Source organism: Nyctereutes procyonoides, unplaced genomic scaffold, assembly GCF_905146905.1.
Source record: "Nyctereutes procyonoides isolate TBG_1078 unplaced genomic scaffold, NYPRO_anot_genome, whole genome shotgun sequence".
In the NCBI taxonomy this organism is placed as follows: Eukaryota; Metazoa; Chordata; class Mammalia; order Carnivora; family Canidae; genus Nyctereutes; species Nyctereutes procyonoides.
Window position 1 is genome coordinate 19,590,971 of NW_026575033.1, and position 12,295 is coordinate 19,603,265.

Below are 12,295 nucleotides of genomic sequence, written 5' to 3' on the forward strand. Positions count from 1 at the left end.
AGTCCTTGGAGTTTCGATGATCTTACTTCAAGTGGACAAAAGACACAAGCTACATCAGCTTATTTGCCTATCACAAATAAAGACGGTGCTTCCGAACCTGTAACTGAAGAGAAGCATTGGGCAAGTCATGAACCAGAACATCAATATTTTCAGTAGCCAACGTTTGTCACCATCAATAAACATCAAAAAATTTTACCAGTAGTTCTATCTGGGTGATAGATTTATAGGTGATTGTTATTGGTTAACGCAAACTCCTCCTTTTACGCGTAAGAAAACAGAGACACTGAGAATTTAAATGATTGGCCCGAGTGAACCAAGATGGTGGCTCCCGTGGATCTGGAGTTGAAGAAGGCCTTCACAGAACTTCAAGCCAAAGTTATTGACATTCAACCTATTTATTTAATTTATTTTTTTTATTTATTTATTTAAAGTTCAACTTTTTTTTCTTAAGTAGGCTCTATCCCTACTCAACAGAAGGTGAAGCTTGCAGACATACAGATTGAACAGATAAACAGAACGAAAAAGCACGCACATCTTACAGATACAGAGATTATGACTTTGGTAGATGAGACTAACGTGTATGAAGGTGTAGGAAGAATGTTTATTCTTCAGTCCAAGGAGGTAATTAACAGTCAACTGTTAGAGAAACAGAAAATAGCAGAAGAAAAAAATTAAAGAACTACAACAGAAAAAAATCCTACCTTGAGTGGAGTGTGAAGGAAGCTGAGGGCAACATCCGGGAGATGCTGATGGCAAGAAGGACGCAGTAGGAAACCTCCAGCCAAGCTTCCTGCCCCCTCTCATTCCTGGCAAGGGTAGGTGGGGGGCCCATGTGGAGAAACTTCTCTTCTGCCCTGATGGACTTTTTATTTGGATGTTCTCATAACTCTGTGTTTTCTACTTCACCATGATACCCTTTCAGACCCCAGTTCTGTATTTTTATCCTGGCTCTGTCTGCCACCCCTGTCCAGAACACTCTTCTCCCCTGGGGGTGAGTCACAAACTCCCAGGAGAGGGAAGATGGGAGCCAGGACAGATAGGGGAGCTCTGCCCAAGCCTATTACCCAGTTATGCTCCTTAGACCAATAAAAGGCATGTGTTCCCCCACCCCTCTCCTGCAAAAAAAAAAAGATTGGCCCCAAACTGTACAGTTAGTAAAGCACCAGGATGAGAATGCAGACTTCTTAACATTCAGGCCAAAACTGAGTTCTATAGAATTGCTTTTCACAACAGCACCTTTTCTTTTCTTTTCTTTTCTTTTCTTTTCTTTTCTTTCTTTTCTTTTCTTTTCTTTCTTTTCACAGCACCTTTTTTAACTAGAGATTTGCAGACTATTTGATGACATTCAACCTATTTATTTAATTTATTTAATTTATTTATTTAAAGTTCAACTTTTAGAGGAGGGGCAAGATGGCGGAAGAGTAGGATCCCCAAATCACCTGTCCCCACCAAATTACCTAGATAACCTTCAAATCATCCTGAAAATCTACGAATTCGGCCTGAGATTTAAAGAGAGACCAGCTGGAATGCTACAGTGAGAAGAGTTCGCGCTTCTATCAAGTACAACTTGTTTTTGGCCACTCTGCACTGAGCAAAATGACTAGAAGGAAAACCTCACCTCAAAAGAAAGAACCAGAAACAGTCCTCTTTCCCACAGAATTACAAAATCTGGATTACAATTCAATGTCAGAAAGCCAATTCAGAAGCACAATTATAAAGCTACTGGTGGCTCTGGAAAAAAGCATAAAGGATTCAAGAGACTTCATGACTGCAGAATTTAGATCCAATCAGACAGAAATTAAAAATCAATTGAATGAGATGCAATCCAAACTAGAAGTCCTAACGACGAGGGTTAACGAGGTGGAAGAACCAGTGAGTGACATAGAAGACAAGTTAATGGCAAAGAGGGAAACTGAGGAAAAAAGAGACAGACAATTAAAAGACCATGAAGACAGATTAAGGGAAATAAATGACAGCCTAAGGAAGAAAAACCTACGTTTAATTGGGGTTCCCGAGGGCGCCGAAAGGGACAGAGGGCCAGAATATGTATTTGAACAAATCCTAGCTGAAAACTTTCCCAATCTGGGAAGGGAAACAGGCATTCAGATCCAGGAAATAGAGAGATTCCCCCCCTAAAATCAATAAAAACCATTCAACACTTCGACATTTAATAGTGAAGCTTGCAAATTCCAAAGATAAAGAGAAGATCCTTAAAGCAGCAAGAGACAAGAAGTCCCTGACTTTCATGGGGAGGAATATTAGGGTAACAGCAGACCTCTCCACAGAGACCTGGCAGGCCAGAAAGGGCTGGCAGGATATATTCAGGGTCCTAAATGAGAAGAACATGCAACCAAGAATACTTTATCCAGCAAGGCTCTCATTCAAAATGGAAGGAGAGATAAAGAGCTTCCAAGACAGGCAGGAACTGAAAGAATATGTGACCTCCAAACCGGCTCTGCAAGAAATTTTAAGGGGGACTCTTAAAATTCCCCTTTAAGAAGAAGTTCAGTGGAACAATCCACAAAAACAAGGACTGAATAGATATCATGATGACACTAAACTCATATCTGTCTGTAATTGCTAATCGGGGCTCTTTTCCTCCTCGGAGGCAGAGAGCCCGTTTGCGCAAACGTTCAATAAACCCTCTTGCTAATTGCATCTGCCTGCTGGGTCTGAGTCTCTGGGGCGTCCACCAGGCCACATTGGCACCCATGGGCCAGGGTCCAACACTGTCAATAGTAACTCTGAACGTGAACGGGCTCAATGACCCCATCAAAAGGCGCAGGGTTTCAGACTCAATCCGAAAAGGACAAACAGTGTATGTTCTCATTCATTTGGGGAATATGAATAATAGTGAAAGGGAATATAAGAGAAGGGAGAAGAAATGTGTGGGAAATATCAGAAAGGGAGACAGAACATAAAGACTCCTAACTCTGGGAAATGAACTAGGGGTGGTGGAAGGGGAGGAGGGCGGGGGGTGGGGGGGGGTGAATGGGTGACGGGCACTGTGGGGGACACTTGACGGGATGAGCACTGGGTGTTATTCTGTATGTTGGTAAATTGAACACCAATAAAAATTAATTTATTAAAAAAAATAAAGTTCAACTTTTTTTCTTAAGTAGGCTCTATCCCTACTCACCACCCAGAGACGAAGAGTTGCATGCTTTATGAGACACCTGGGTAGCTCAGGGTTGAGCATCTGCCTTCAGCTCTAGGTGTGATCCTGGAGCCCCAGAATCAAGTCCCACATCCGGCTCCCTGCATGGGACTTGCTTCTCCCTCTGTCTGTGTCTCTGCCGCTCTATGTCTCTCATGAATAGAAGATTTTATTTATCTATTCATGAGAGACGAGACAGAGCGGCAGAGACACAGGCAGAGGGAGAAGCAGGCTCCCTGCCGGGAGCCTGACCTGGGACTGGATCCCGGGTCTCCAGGATCAGGCCCCGGACTGAAGGTGGTGCTAAACCGCTGGGCCACCGGGGCTACCTGAATAAAATCTTAAAAAAAAAAAAAAAAAAGAGTTGCATGCTTTACCCACTGAATTTACCCCTTAGATTCAATTTGTTTTAAACACTAGGTCTTTATCTTTGAGACATAAAATAACTCTCCCAAATTCCAAACTGCATAGATGTTACAATTAAATTTTTTTCTGACATTAAGGACTCATAGAATTGCCATAAAAACCAATGGATGGCACATGAAATCCCAAATTCTTTGAATGTCACCAATCTGAATTTTGCATCCATGCTTAAACACAATGTGTTTTCACTATTTTATTTCTGTTTCATGTCATATTAAAGCTCTTAATATGCTTCCAAAAAAGGGGGACATATGTATTAAATAAGAAAACGCTGCCATGTAGAACACAGATGGTAGTACGTTTTTGGCAGAAAGGAAGTTTAATGAGGCATTTTACTTATTTACTTGAAAAACTAATATGTATGAATGTTCAAGTTAAGCTGTAAGAATTAATTGCTGTTTTACAATAATCAGATTTTTTTCAAATCAAATCTCCCTATTTCCATAACATTAGTAAGGAAAGAGAGTCAAATGTGATTGTAAAGCAACCCTGAGAGAGTCCTGACAATAATAAAAGAATGAAGAAGAAACTAATTTAGCGTTTTATAACTAACCACATTGCTTGTCATTTGTTGATAAAAATCAATAACCAGAGGTAATGACTGTGTAGAGCACATGTGCTTTAAATGATACATATAGTCACTGTGTCAGTTACGGTGTGAAAACATGAGGTAAGAGTTTTATCAAATTTCAGATTTGGCTGACTCACAGGGCCCACCCATATGCAAAGTCTGCTGTGCCAGAGAGTAAACATAGATGGAGGGTGAGTATTTCTCCAGGATATCAGGTTTCTATTTGGTGGTAAATACAGCCTTTAAAACACATTGAAATATTCTATATTCTAAGGTTTAACATTTAAAAATGGAATTTCTAATTAACCAATCACTGATATCATGCTGGAAGAAAAATTGATTTGTCTCATATGATGCCATGTGTGCTTTAAATAATTTTGTGTTTGGACAACAAATTACAAACAGAGCATTTGACAGCTATATTGCATGCCTGCACCCTGGAAGAACCCAGCCAGGAAAAACTCTTTCCACAATCCAAGACTAGGCTTGGTGAGAACCCTTCTCACTGCTTTCCAGATTTATATATGATCTGGAACAAGATGATACATAAATTGACAAATATAAGTATATACTTTCTGCTTCAAAATTTTTTCATTTTTTAAAAAAAAGATTTTATTTATTCATTCATGACAAACACGCAGAGAGAGGCAGAGACACAGGCAGAGGGAGAAGCAGACTCCATGCAGGGAGCCCGATGCGGGACTCGATCCTGGGACTCCGGGATTATGCCCTGGGCCGAAAGCAGACGCTCAGCCGCTGAGCCACCCAGGCATCCCAGAATCAGAATATATCCATAAAGCTATTTTCCTTGTGCCTCTTAATAAAAACGACTATTTTTTCTACCCTTAAGGACTCAACACTTTATAGCTATCATCTGAATCAGTCCTCAAAACCACCCAATAAGGTAGGAGGTATTATGATTCATATTTTACAGAAACTGAAACTGAGGTACAAAAACCTGAGAAATTGACCTAAAGTCTTTCCTTACAAGTTTATCTAATTATAGCAGACATGAACCTACCGTTATCAAAAAATCCAGAACTTGTTTCCTGTTTAACACTAACTTTCTACCTCCATGAAATGTTGAGATTTTTAAAAATAGAATGAGAAATTAACTAGAGCTAGAGATTAATTCGATGATTCAACATTTTTTCCAGAAAACTGACTTTTAGACTTTTTTTGGTTTGTTTGGGGGGGGGGGTGGTTATCTGCAATCAGCTCTGCCTGAAACCAGTTCAGGTTATGTTAAACTTTCTTTTCTTTTTTTTTTTTTTTTTTTTAATTTATTTATGATAGTCACAGAGAGAGAGAGAGAGAGGCAGAGACACAGGCAGAGGGAGAAGCAGGCTCCATGCACCGGGAGCCCGACGTGGGATTCGATCCCGGGTCTCCAGGATCGCGCCCTGGGCCAAAGGCAGGCGCCAAACCGCTGCGCCACCCAGGGATTCCCAGTTCAGGTTACGTTAATGAAAGAAGCCTAGAGATAGAACAAAAACAATAATAATGCTGGTGTTTGCATTTGTATAATGCAAATGATGTGAGGGATGTCAGCCATTAGCACTTGCTTATTTGAACCAACTGCCCTTCCGGAATGGTTGGCTTCTCGGGAACTCTTTTTTTTTTTTTTCCTCGGGAACTCTTTCCAAAGCTCTTTTTATCCTGAATAAAAGCACACGAAACAAAATTGAACAGCCTAGATTGAGCTCTCCCCACCGAAGGGGGTTATTTGCAATGGATTTTTACCTAGAAGCTTTTCTTCATAAGAGTTTCAGAAGCTTGGATTTAGATTAGAACACAGGAACATATATTTTACAGTTCAAGTGGAGGCCTTCCTCCTATATTCTTTGAAATCCAGCTCCATTGCTGAAATTGCTGGGGATGGGCAAAGCCTTTAGGTCTCCTTTCCTGAGACAATAAACAAAAGTACAAGCAGAACAAATAAAACTCTTGTGTTCCTTTCTATTTTGAAGTCAATGTCAAAATGAATCGGAAAGTGCCTCCTCAACCATCAGGTGAACATAAAATTCAGAAATATTTTTAAAGTACCATTAGAGAACTACTGTGGGAATGGTATGGGGCCATATCTCAATGCCCTCAGTTCTCATAAAAAGCATGAATAAAACATCCTTTGGCTAGAGGTTTGTGTGGGGTGTGTTCTCTTGCCTTTAACCTCACAACACAGGGTAGTATAGGCAGCTTCTACAAACCACAGGTCAGTATTAGTCAGAAGAACTTTTTTTTTTAAGATTTTATTTATTTATTCATGAAAGACACATAGAGAAAGGCAGAGACACAGGCAGAAGGAGAAGCAGGCTCCATGCAGGGAGCCTGATGAGGGACTTGATCCTGGGAGGATCAGGCCCTGGGCCAAAGGCAGGCGCTAATCCGCTGAGCCACCCAGGGATCCCCAGTCAGAAGAACTTCTCTGCGGCTGCCTTCCTTTTAGCCAGGAACAGTTTCAATTGACAATGAATCACAAAAGGAAAATCACTCCTCCGTGCTTTCGAATCTCCGGGAGATATCCTCCTTTGAATGACCCGTTGAACTTTGCCAATTCATCCAATTGCTGTGAGAGTCAGCAAATGTTGAAGATCAGTGCCAAGCTTTGTATGATAACCAAGTCAAGTCAATCATCCAAATATATTATCCCTCTTCTTTAAGAGCCATATATCTGATATTTGATTTGATTTTTCACTTTTCATGATAGACGCGGCTGTATCAAAAGCCTGACTAAAATCTGAAAACGGGGGATCCCTGGGTGGCACAGTGGTTTAGTGCCTGCCTTTGGCCCAGGGCGCGATCCTGGAGACCCGGGATCGAATCCCACGTCGGGCTCCCGGTGCATGGAGCCTGCTTATCCCTCTGCCTGTGTCTCTGCCTCTCTCTCTGTGTGTGTGACTATCATAAATAAATAAAAATTTTAAAAAAAATCTGAAAACGGGGGCGCCTGGGTGGATCAGTGGCTGAGTGTCTCCCATTGGCTCAGGGCGTGATCCCGGAGTCCCCGGATCAGGATCGAGTCCCAAATGGGGCTCTCTGCAGGAAGCCTGCTTCTCCCTCTGCCTGTGTCTCTGCCTCTCTCTCCCTCTCTCTCATATATAAATAAATAAATAAATAAATAAATAAATAAATAAATAAATAAAATCTTTAAAAAAATAAAATAAAATCTGAAAGCACGTCCCACTGGGCCCCTGGGGTTGTCTCCATCCAGGGCTAGAGGGAGTAGGAAACTGCGGAGACATGGTGGCTGTCTTACAGATTGGGTAGCCTTTATATCAAGTATGCTACCGTGATGTTTGTTCGCCCGACATGCAAAATATGATAAAGTGAAATCACCAATGGGTCATCCAAGTGATCCATTTTTCATCCAAAGCAGAAAACCAAGACATGATCAACTAGAAGCTCTTTTATTCCCTGTGCAATGTTCTATTTATCCTGCATTTTGAATTTTTATCTTGGTATGACTAGCCACAAACATACCTCAATGAGGTATTGTAAGGATTAAAATAGTGTCCAACAATGCTCTGAAACAGGGATGACATGTTTGTTCTTTGACATTGGTACAACCTTGTGGGTAGGTTTTTGTTACATTATGAATTACTTTAATCTAAGTAAACATATGATTTCTAAATCACTGGTGTTTGTTCTAAATCCTACCATGGCTCCTTCATATTCAAGTGTTATGACATTGCTTGCACAAATCCAACTGATTATTTGTGAATTCGTAAGTAATGTGTGTATATCACAGCAAGCATTTAGAAGTCTCAAATTAGAGATCTTTACTACCTATCAGCGCCCTACAATTGAGTTTGAAAAGAAAGCAATACATAAAAAAGACTTGAGGATTCTGAACCTCTGCTCCACCTTTTTAGATGGTCTGATAATACCAAAATTTTGCCCAAAAGGCGTTAAAAATCCTATTATTCTTTTTAAAATTTATTTATTTATTTATTTATTTATTTATTTATTTATTTATTTATTTATTTATGAGAGACAGAGACACAGGCAGAGGGAGAAACAGGCTCCATCCCGGAAGCCTGATGTGGGACTTGATCCCAAGACTCCAGGATCATGCCCTGGGCTGAAGGTAGGCGCTAAACCACTGAGCCACCCGGGCTGCCCAAAAATCCTATTATTCTTGACAGTCTCAGCAGAAAATTGAAAAGCAGTTAAAAATAAAGTTAGCTGACTCATTTGGTGAGTTAGGTGATGATGTTACTGGCAGCGTCAACTTCCACAGATAATGTTATCACAGAAGGCAGCCCAACTTAACAATAGAGAAAATTTCTCTCAAATTGAAGAGAAAATTGATACAATGTATTCTTTAGCTTTCTGTGGTTCTTTTTTTTTTTTTAAGATTTTATTTATTTATTCATGAGAGACAGACAGAGAGGCAGAGACACAGGCAGAGGGCGAAGCAGGCTCCATGCAGAGAGCCTGATGTGGGACTGGATCCTGGGTCTCCAGGATCTCGCCCTAGGCCAAAGGTGGTGCTAAACTGCTGACCCACCTGGGCTGCCCTAGGGTCAAATTCTTAGAAAACAAAACAAAACAAAACACTCAGACACCCCAACTTATTTCACAAGAGGTAGACGTTGCACCTAACATAGAAACTGAAGACAAGTAAGTGACTTTCTCATTAAGAGAAAATAAAAAATCCTACAAAATTAGCTCTCTCAAAACAAAACAAAATAAAATGAACAACAGTAACAATAAGTGTTCTACTAAATAGAATTTGAATATAATGGCTTCTAAGTCCTGGATTTTTTTTTTTAAGATTATATTTATTCATGAGCCACACAGAGAGAGGGAGAGAGACACAGGCAGAGGGAGAAGCAGGCTCCATGCATCCTGGTACTCCAGGATCACACCCTGAGCCAAAGGCAGGCTGTCAACCGCTAAACCACCCAGGCATCCCCCTGGATTTTTTTTTTTTTAAGACTATTTAAATAGTTATCTAGGAAGGAGTTGGTAGCTTAATTTTAATATTGACTTTTACTTTATTTGTTAAAGATTTTATTTATTTATCCATGAAGGACACACACACACAGAGAGGCAGAGACACAGGCAGAGGAAGAAGCAGGCTCCATGCAGGGAGCCCGACGTGGGACTCGATCCCGGGTCTCCAGGATCACACCCCGGGCTGAAGGTGGCGCTAAACCGCTGAGCCACAGGGTCTGCCTTAATATTCACTTTTAATTTTTTTTTAATTTTTATTTATTTATGATAGTCACACAGAAGAAGAGAGAGGGAGAGACACAGGCAGAGGGAGAAGCAGGCTCCATGCACCGGGAACCCGACGTGGGATTCAATCCCGGGTCTCCAGGATCGTGCCCTGGGCCAAAGGCAGGAGCTAAACCGCTGCGCCACCCAGGGATCCGAATATTCACTTTTAAAATGAAAAGGGGTTCATGTCTTTTCATGTAGACAAATTCTTTCTAACAAGAAACACCACCCAGATTACCAGATTTTGCAGTTATTCCTAGATTAGTTAATCTTGGCAGTTGTGCTGCAAAACCATGTGTAGATGTGTGTGTGTTTGGGTGTGTGCATGCACGCATGCACGTTCCTATGTGTACACACCAGAATTCTATTAAAAGATCACAAATCGCCACCTTACTTTTACAGCCCAATTAAAACATACAACAGGGCAGCCGTGGTGGCGCAGCAGTTTGGCGCCGCCTGCAGCCTGGGGTGTGATCCCGGAGACCCGGGATCCAGTCCCATGTCGGGCTCCCTGCGTGTAGCCTGTTTCTCCCTCTGCTTGTGTCTCTGCCCCCTCTCTCTCTGTCTATGAGTAAATAAATAAAATCTTTAAAAAAATAAAACATACAACAAATTTATTTATTTTTTAAAAGATTTAATTTATTTATTCCTGAGAACACACAGAGAGGAGAGAGAGGAGAGAGGCAGAGGGAGAAGCAGGCTCCATGCAGGAGCCTGACATGGGATTCGATCCAGGGTCTCCAGGATCAGGCCCTGGGTTATAGGCGGCCCTAAACCGCTGAGCCACCAGGGCTGCCCATACAACAGATTTAGTTACTGATAAATAAAAGTTGATGAGAATCATGAAAACCTCTTAAATTAGAAATCAGATGAACCTAGGGCTCCTGGGTGGCTCAGCGATTAAGCGTCTGCCTTGGGCTCAGGTCCTGATTAGGACCTGGGATGGAGTTGCGCATCGGGCTCCCAGGAGGGAGCCTGCATCTCCCTCTGCCTATGTCTCTGCCTTTCTCTGTGTCTCTCATGAAGAAATAAATAAAATCTATTCAAAAAAAAAAAAAGAAAAAGAAATCAGGGATCCCTGGGTGGCGCAGCGGTTTGGCGCCTGCCTGTGGCCCAGGGCGCGATCCTGGAGACCCAGGATCGAATCCCACATCGGGCTCCTGGTGCATGGAGCCTGCTTCTCCCTCTGCCTGTGTCTCTGCCTCTCTCTCTCTGTGTGTGACTATCATAAAAAATAATAAATAAATAAATAAATAAGTAAATAAATAGGTCATAATGGAGAAATTACTAAAATAGTAATAATGGGTAGGGGGTGCCTGGCTTGCTAGGTCCATAGAGCATGCCACTCTTGATCTTAGGGTTGTGAGTTTGAGCCCCATGTTGGGTATAGAGAGTAATTTAAGATAAAATCCTTTAAAAATATAGTAATAAGGGGTAAAGCACTCTTCCTTATCAGGACTGATAAGGAGGCTGTAACTCAAGAAAGGCTGTAACTCACAGGCCTTCCTTGAGATGGACAGGTATGTGGGGTCGGGACGGGTGACAAGGACAGGCCATCCTTGTTCCTGAAATAGCTCTCCTCAGTCCTCACTAATTTCCCTCTGCTCCCCCCGACCAATTTTAAATCCTGATCTCCTACTTGGTTGAAAATCTGGAGTGTACTTTCATGCTTGAACATCCTCCTGGTCATGCGATGGTAGTCTCACTAGCATCCACTAACCATCAGCTCCCAAGCTCTCAACTTCTCTCTTTATTTTATTATTTTTTAAAAATTTTTTAAAAAGATTTTATTTATTTATTCATGAGAGACACACACACACAGAGAGAGAGAGAGATGCAGAGACACTGGCAGAGGGAGAAGCAGGCTGCATGCTGGGAGTCCAATGTGGGACTCAATCCTGGCCTCCAGGATCACACCCCAGGCTGAAGGCGGTGCTAAACCGCTGGGCCACCGGGGCTCCCCTCAACTTCTCCCTTTAAATAACATCTGTCACATTCTTTGATGAATATTAAGGCATCTGGATTTTTTTTTAAGATTTTATTTTATATAAATAAGAGAGGCAGAGACATAGCCAGAGGGAGAAGCAGGCTCCTCACAAGAAGCCTGATATGGGACTTGATCCTAGGACTCCGAGATGATGACCTGAGCCAAGGGCAGATGCTCAACCACTGAGGCACCCAGGTGCCCCTGGTTTTGTTTTTTTTTTTTAAGATTTTATTTATTTATGCACGAGAGACATATATAGAGAGAGGCAGAGACACAGGCAGATGGAGGAGCAGGCTCCACGCAGGGAGCCCGACATGGGATTCGATCCCGGGTCTCAAGGATCACGTCCTGGGCTGCAGGCGGCGTTAAACCGCTGCGCCACCAGGGCTGCCCTTGTTGTTGTTGTTGTTGTTTGTTTTTTTGTTTTTGTTTTTGCATGAGGAATCTGTTATGGCCTGAATTGTATCCACCTCCCCCAAATTCATATATTGAAGCCCCCAGAACCTCCATGTGACTGCATTTGGTGTCTTTAAAGAGGTAACTAAGTTAAATGAGGTCATTAGGGTGGGCTCAGATCCAATCTAACTGGTTTCCTTATAAGAATAAATAGAACTTTGGGTACAAGGTAAGACATCAGAGGCATATGACTTGAGGACACTGAGACAAGGAGGCCTTCTGCTTGCCAAGGAGAGAGGATTTCAAAACACAAACAATCCTGCTGGCACCTTGATCTTGGACTTCTAGCTTCCAGAACCACGAGAAAATTAATTTCTGCTGTGTAAGCCCTGCAGTGTGTAGTATTTTGTTATGGCAGCCTAAGCAAACTAATACACTGACTGAATGATCAGGTTTGTTTTATTCAAAGATTAGGTTAGATTTTTAACCTTCCATTAAGGAACTAAAGACCCTAACCCAGAAAGACAGTTAAGAA

The 12,295-nt window shown here is 41.8% G+C and overlaps 1 pseudogene; it reads left to right on the forward strand.

Annotated features, from left to right (window-relative positions):
* Window positions 1–318: 318 nt before the first annotated feature.
* Window positions 319–770, forward strand: LOC129504658 (prefoldin subunit 1-like; annotated as a pseudogene).
* Window positions 771–12,295: the final 11,525 nt, after the last annotated feature.